A 6,810-nucleotide genomic window follows, 5' to 3' on the forward strand; every position below is an offset into this window, starting at 1 on the left:
TCTTTTACAGAAAATATGGACCAACAACAATAGACTACTATAGATACTTAATGCTGAAAAATCACACCAATAACATACTTGTTTCCCCGATCAAGATGGAATAACAAGTTCATGGCTGGATTGAATAATTATAGAGGCATATCACCCAAAAAAAAAAAAAAAAAAAGAGATAATAGCATAGGTCTAGATACCACGACCTAAATTAGATAACTAAAAGCAAAAATTTAAAGAATAAAAGCAACAATAAATTAAAAATAAAGATAAATATAATAAATAATTGTTTGATTGGTTGAATGATTTTCTTTCATATTATATTTTATTATTTATACAATACAATTCTAAAACTATCTAATAACCATTAGTTTTTTGTACTTATAATCATTCAAGTTAATTTACCATGGTCCTCAACAATTTTAGCAGTTTCTTTCCATAACTCCACATTACTTCCGTATGGTCTAACTGCCAGCCAATAATTCAATTATTTTCTAAAATAAGGCTAGCATCCTTCGGCCTACATTCTATATCTCTTAGGTCCATATAGTTTGTAGTGACTAGACCGTATTCGACCTATCAAAAATAATTCCATTGTAATCTATCACGGTCTTTAGCCTTATTTACGCAACATTCTCCTAGAATGATTGGTAAATTAATGAGATAAAGTGCGAATAATACTATTTCAAAATGCTCTGTATGAAATAGCTATATTTTTATTTTTATTTTTTGATCAAACTGAAAGTGCTATGGGTTGTTGGTGAAAGGCGCAAAAAATAAAGGATATATATCTGCACTATAATGTTTTTGTATGAAATTTGTTATTTACACTAGCACTACATAATATGGAGTAGATATGTATTAGAGAAAGAAAAAAATATTATATTATTTTGTTTATAATTGAATGCCAGCATTTGAAATTTGGTGGATGCTCTTAGGAGTTTGAATTTTACAGCTTCGAATACATGAGTCTCATAAATCAAAAAATTTCAGACCAGATCTAAACAATACTAACAAGCATATTGGGTCAGATTTTGGAAAGAGAAAAATAAACAACATTTTGGTAAAGTTCATAGGCAGCGTTATACCTGTTGTGAGAATCATCAAACCATGGGGCATAATGTGGGAGTGTAGCTACGGACAGGCCAATATGTGGCCCGTCGTGCCATTTATTCTCCACCCTGAAGAGAGATTATTATATGGATCAGATCCAGTAAAGTGCGTAAGAGAAAGTGTGACAAATGATTATTGGATCAGTCTAACTGGACATGATATATCTAATAATTATTGTATCAATATTACATCTAATTATTAGATGGATCAGATCATGAACCAGTCGAATGGTCACTCGCCATATTATTATTATTATTTTTTAAATCAAACAGTTCAAGATTAAATGATAGACGCCCGTTATCCACCGTATATATGCTCTGGAATTGGGATTTGGCTATTAGATGGGGTCCATGTAACAATTTCTTCAGGATCACGTCCCACGTCAACCGGCCAACCTCGGCTCGCATTTACTCCAAGATGGTGCCATCCGACGGCGAGCGCAGTTTGTCAACTTGGACGGTTTTACCCCTATGGTACTTTTGGAGCTCTTGTCCTTAGCCTCCGCGCTGGAATTGCCGCTACTAGGTTTTGGATTTCGCGATCTGGGGGAGAGATTCTTATCCTTACAGGTGGAATCAGGTGGGGGTAATTTCGTCCATTTGTAATGAAAATGAAATAATGTTTCGAAGTTCAAATCTTTCTACCCAACGAAGTCGAGAAAGCACCAACATCACTGTGGCGTGATGCACAGAAAACAATTTGGTGCCTTGGTTGGGCTGCGTAGCCTTACTCGTTGGGGAATGATCTGGATAAGGTGGTCGGGGATTGTGGTGGACCAGAGAATTTCGGTTGATGGGACGGCTGTGAAGGAACTCTTCTGATATCCTAACGGGGTTAGATGGCAACTAGGTAACGTGAGCGGTTGACCGTTAGGTTTGGAAAAAAATTGTATAAAACTTTTTACATAAATATTCTTCTAAATATCGAAATTTACATGATATATATCTTCTTAAAATACTTGTTTTACTATTTTATTCTTTTTTATTCTTATTTTTGTATATATATTCATGTCATCTAATACCGTTAAAAAATTAACGGTTTCAAATTAAAATAACTAAAATATTCTTAGAAGAACCGTTATATTAGGAGCATTTGTGAAAAATAGTGTTTTATAAAGGTATAGAAATAAATATAAGTTTGAAGAGGATATTTACATAAATTTAAATTTTTAGAATAATATTCATACAAAAAAAACCTAATTATATATATATGTATATATATATATTACTGAAAGGCAAAAGCACAACACAAAAATACATTAACGCGTTTGATGTTCACAAAATAAAGCTATTATTTTCCTTTATATTGTTTTAAAAGAATTCACTTACCCACATCAAAGTAGTTACCCGCGATTCTACTTACACGCAATACAACTACAAATATTATATTTATATTTGTAGTTACAAAAATTATTTTTATTTAATTATTTGTAATCGATAACTGTGCATGTATTTTTAATTCTTATTTGATTTTGAAATAGATTTGCCAATCCTCCAAGTGATCAAGGAACACCACCCCTTGAAACATAAACTGTTTTTTAATACTTTTTTATACATTTGACCAGCAAATGAACAACTAGTAACTTTTTAAATATTTTATAATATGTATAATATTACATATCATTATCATATTGAACTGATATTTATAATTATTATATATCATAATTGTTGTTATAACATTATATTATAATATTATATGACAAAAATAATTAGTATAACATGGTTATAATAATCTATGTTATATAATAACTATTATATTATATTATAATTAAATACAATATAATTAGCCGTGCACATTTTTGTTTGTAAAAGTTGTTTACTTGTAATTTTGGACTCATGACCCTTTGCCTAACTTAGGATCCAAATGGAAGGCGTTGGTTGTCCAATAACCCCTCATAGTGGTGTCGTTTAGAAGATCAACAGATACATACTTAGGGGAGGAAAAGACAGTATTTTCTTCTTGTTCAATTTTGAACAAGAAGAATGTGTTATGATGCTTGATCTCTTTGGAGTTTTATATGGTCATAGTGTTTCTCGTTGCTTCACATTAGTTGGAAAAGAAATCTGGCCAGAAATATAGACAATGGTCTACATGGTTTTTTCTCGTCAAAAAGAGAAAATCTTAACTACTGGTTTCAATAGCAAGAAATAAGGTTCAAACCAGGCAGCCAAAGAGGCCATTACTTCTTGTAGAGCATGTCTATCTTTTGAATAAAATTTGACAATGGGAAAAGAGAAAAATGTATTTCTCAAATATAATGAATATCTAAAAATAAAGTTCCTAAATCGTGATGAAAATTTTGAAGAAAAACGAACCAAATAAATAATAAATTAGTTTTGTTGGAAATCTTAAGTTGTAATTAGTTAGTTTGAAGATTATTGCAGAATAAATGAACTAGGGTTACTAGTATTTTTGTGAAACAATGAAAGTTAAATAATTCTTTAATTATTTAGTAAAGCTAAATATCTTATATTGATTAGAATAAACAAATATATAAATAGGAATTAAATAATATGACAAATCTAGTTTTGAAATGAAAGTTATACAATATTTAAAAGGAAAAAAAGGAGTCTCCACTAGTGGAGCTCTTTGTAGGCCTTTGGCCCAGACATTAGTCTACTATTTTGCTATCTTTTCTTGTTTCACCATATGCAAAACCTCAAGCCTTACTCATTTTTGCATCATCATCTTTCCATTGCTCCTATGCTCCACACTAATCCAAAGACAAGTGATGCACTAAAATATAAGTTATTCATCAATATTCTTTGAAATTTTTTGACTAATTTTTTCTTGCACCTATCCATAAGATTCACAGTTAGTAGAGGTAGATTATTTAAGCCACTACCTCAGTTAAGAATATGAGGATTATTTTGTCCTCCACTACCAAAGCTAATTTAAACTTTGGGTTACCTAACCAAAGGGTTTTATGCTAAGGGTGTAGGAATTTGCTAGGCAACAGAAGCATCTAGTAGTTCACCATTAAGACTTTGTTCGTGACAAAACTTTAATATACCAATGGATGGATATGTGCCCTCAATACCTTAATTTTAGCTATTTTTAATGGTTGACAACTATGGCCAACCACCTATATTAAAACACAAGTATTTTTTATCTGACGATGATGACGAGGACGACGATAGTGATAATTAGAAGTACTTTCCATCATAACAAAAGGGATGGGTCATACAAAAGGCTGCAAGTTTGGATGTCATGGAAAGTAATGGGGCTCCTGTTTTTATCTGCACCCTTTTGCATTCTTTGAAAACCACAAAGATATATATATATCAAAGATAGGCACTCATCTCTTGTCTGGGGTTGCCTGTTGCCATATGGAAAATGTAGCTGAAATGCACATAATCTTGCAGATTATGCAATTGCAATCTATTACATGTTGACCCAAGTGACCACCTCAGTATAATTCTTCAAAGGGAGTCCAAATTTGATTTCATGGGCTGCTCATCCCAATGAATATATAGTGCTAAATGGTATCCGAGATCTAGCAAGAGAGTCGAAAGAATGATCATGACATCCAATGAGTCAAGGTTCAAGGAAAAGAACCCATATATCCTTGCTTATCGCCAGGTCGGGCCAACGACCCAAGAGTCATAGGTCGAGCTGAGATAGGGTGATGTTCGAAGATTTTAAATTGGGTTGGAGGAGTGGGGTTGCAGTCAATGCGGCCTCCTTTCTTGTGTCCAACTCCTCCTCCCTAAGGCTGCAGATAGGTCGGGTTGACATGTGATCCGACCCAACACGACCCGTTTAGATCCGACCCGATCCGTTTGAATGACCCATGGGGCCGGGTCGGATCTTAAAATTGGACCCATTTTATTTTTTGGGTCAGGTCTGGATTTGCTGAATTCAGACCCGATCCGACCCATTTGAATTTTTGGTAATTTTGAATTTTCAATTCTACGACCTGACCTGATCCGAATCTATAAAATTATTTGGGCCCGCAGGGGCGTAAACAAGTTCTGAAGCCATGGATGGGTTGACCTGAACTAAACTCGAATTTTTTTGGTTGGGTCTAGATTATAGAGGAGACCTTAGGATAAGTTGCTAAAACAAACGAAGGGAAGGATCGACCCCTTCAGTAGAATTCCGAAGAAAGACTGTTGGCAGTAGGTAGATACATTTCTTTGGCTCCCTTCAAAAGAAATGCGAGTAAGGTAGACTGGTAGAGCTCGATATAGCGGTAGACCCGACCCGACCTGATTTTCTATTAGGTCGAGTTTGGGTCCAAAATTAGGACCTGAACAAGGAATCGAGTTGGGTCAGAGTTACTCATGACCCGACCCGATCCGACCCAATCCATTTGCACCCCTACTCCTCCCGAAAACCAAAGATGAAAGAGAAACTATATATAATATGAAACTATTCAAAAAAAAAAAAATCTAGAATCTCGACCTTCAGGAGCTGGTTAATATCGACATGGACCGAAATCTCGGTCCATCAATCTTGGCCTAGAACCAAAGCAAGATACATTTAGAAAGGCCACATGAGATGGGTGCAATTATGTGGGAGGAAAGATTGATGGTCGTCATCTTTTAGGATAAACATATTTTCACTTTCAGCTAATAAACTCGTCATTTTTTTGATTAAACAATAGTTAACTTAATAAGAATATTTTTATTGAAAGAGTTACGAATAAAGAGGGAGATATGTAACAGAGTATGTAGTTAAGATGGAGTCTCCAAGATGATAAGTAGAAGCTCAATCTATTTGTTTTATAATGGTAGAGATTGTATTAATGAATTTGTTACCATTCAATATTTGTCTTTATAATAGTGTTGAGATTTTAATTGTATTAGCATATAGAGACACACGAAGCACCTTTAGTATCAAAAAAAAAAGATAAAAATAATTATATTAAATAAAATAAAAATAAATAACTATTCTAATTAATAAAATAAAAAATAAAAATAATATAAAAAACAAAAAATATAGAAAATTAAAATCAAAATAGGAGATAGAGGGTAGAGATGGGTAAAGTTGTTAAAGGAGACGTGAATAGAGGAAAATAAGTTTGTTAGATAGAGAGAAAAGATTAAATAAGATATAAATTAGAGGGTCAAATAGATGATTTGATGCGAGAGAGAGGATTAAAATTAGTAATTTGCATATTTTTGTTTCAAAACTATAGAATAATTTTTTTTAAGAATCAAGTAATATTTTATCAATGGCCAAATTTCATAGACCTAAAAATCCCCAAATGCTCTTTTTAATTGTAAAGATTATACCAATGAATGATTGACAAGTCTTTTTAATAGGATATAACATTGATATAAATTAGATGCTGGCTATTAATATAAAAACCTTGTTTCATATAGAACTTCATTGACCTTGTTGTATTTTAATTATACTTTTATTTTGCTTGCCTTAGATATGTACAATTCTCATATATACAAGATTCCTAAGTATTTTAGACACACCAAAATTTTTAAATAAAATGGAGATTTAATAAATTTTCAAAATTAATAAAGTATAAATTTTATTTATATAAAATAATAGTTGATTTTTATTTCACAAATGAATTCTGCATTTGTTGATAAAGAAAACCAAAAGCTTATATGCACAACAAACTAATCTATCCCGATTGCAATTTTATTACTAAAAAAAATCTTGTACCATAAAAATTATTAATTGTAATATGACACAATACGATAATAAAATTGACTTGTTATATCCGATTTTTTTTTTCTTGTA

This window comes from Phoenix dactylifera, chromosome 9 (genome assembly GCF_051530095.1).
Source record: "Phoenix dactylifera cultivar Ajwa chromosome 9, Ajwa_hap1_PhDact_Kaust_v1.1, whole genome shotgun sequence".
NCBI classification, from domain to species: domain Eukaryota; kingdom Viridiplantae; phylum Streptophyta; class Magnoliopsida; order Arecales; family Arecaceae; genus Phoenix; species Phoenix dactylifera.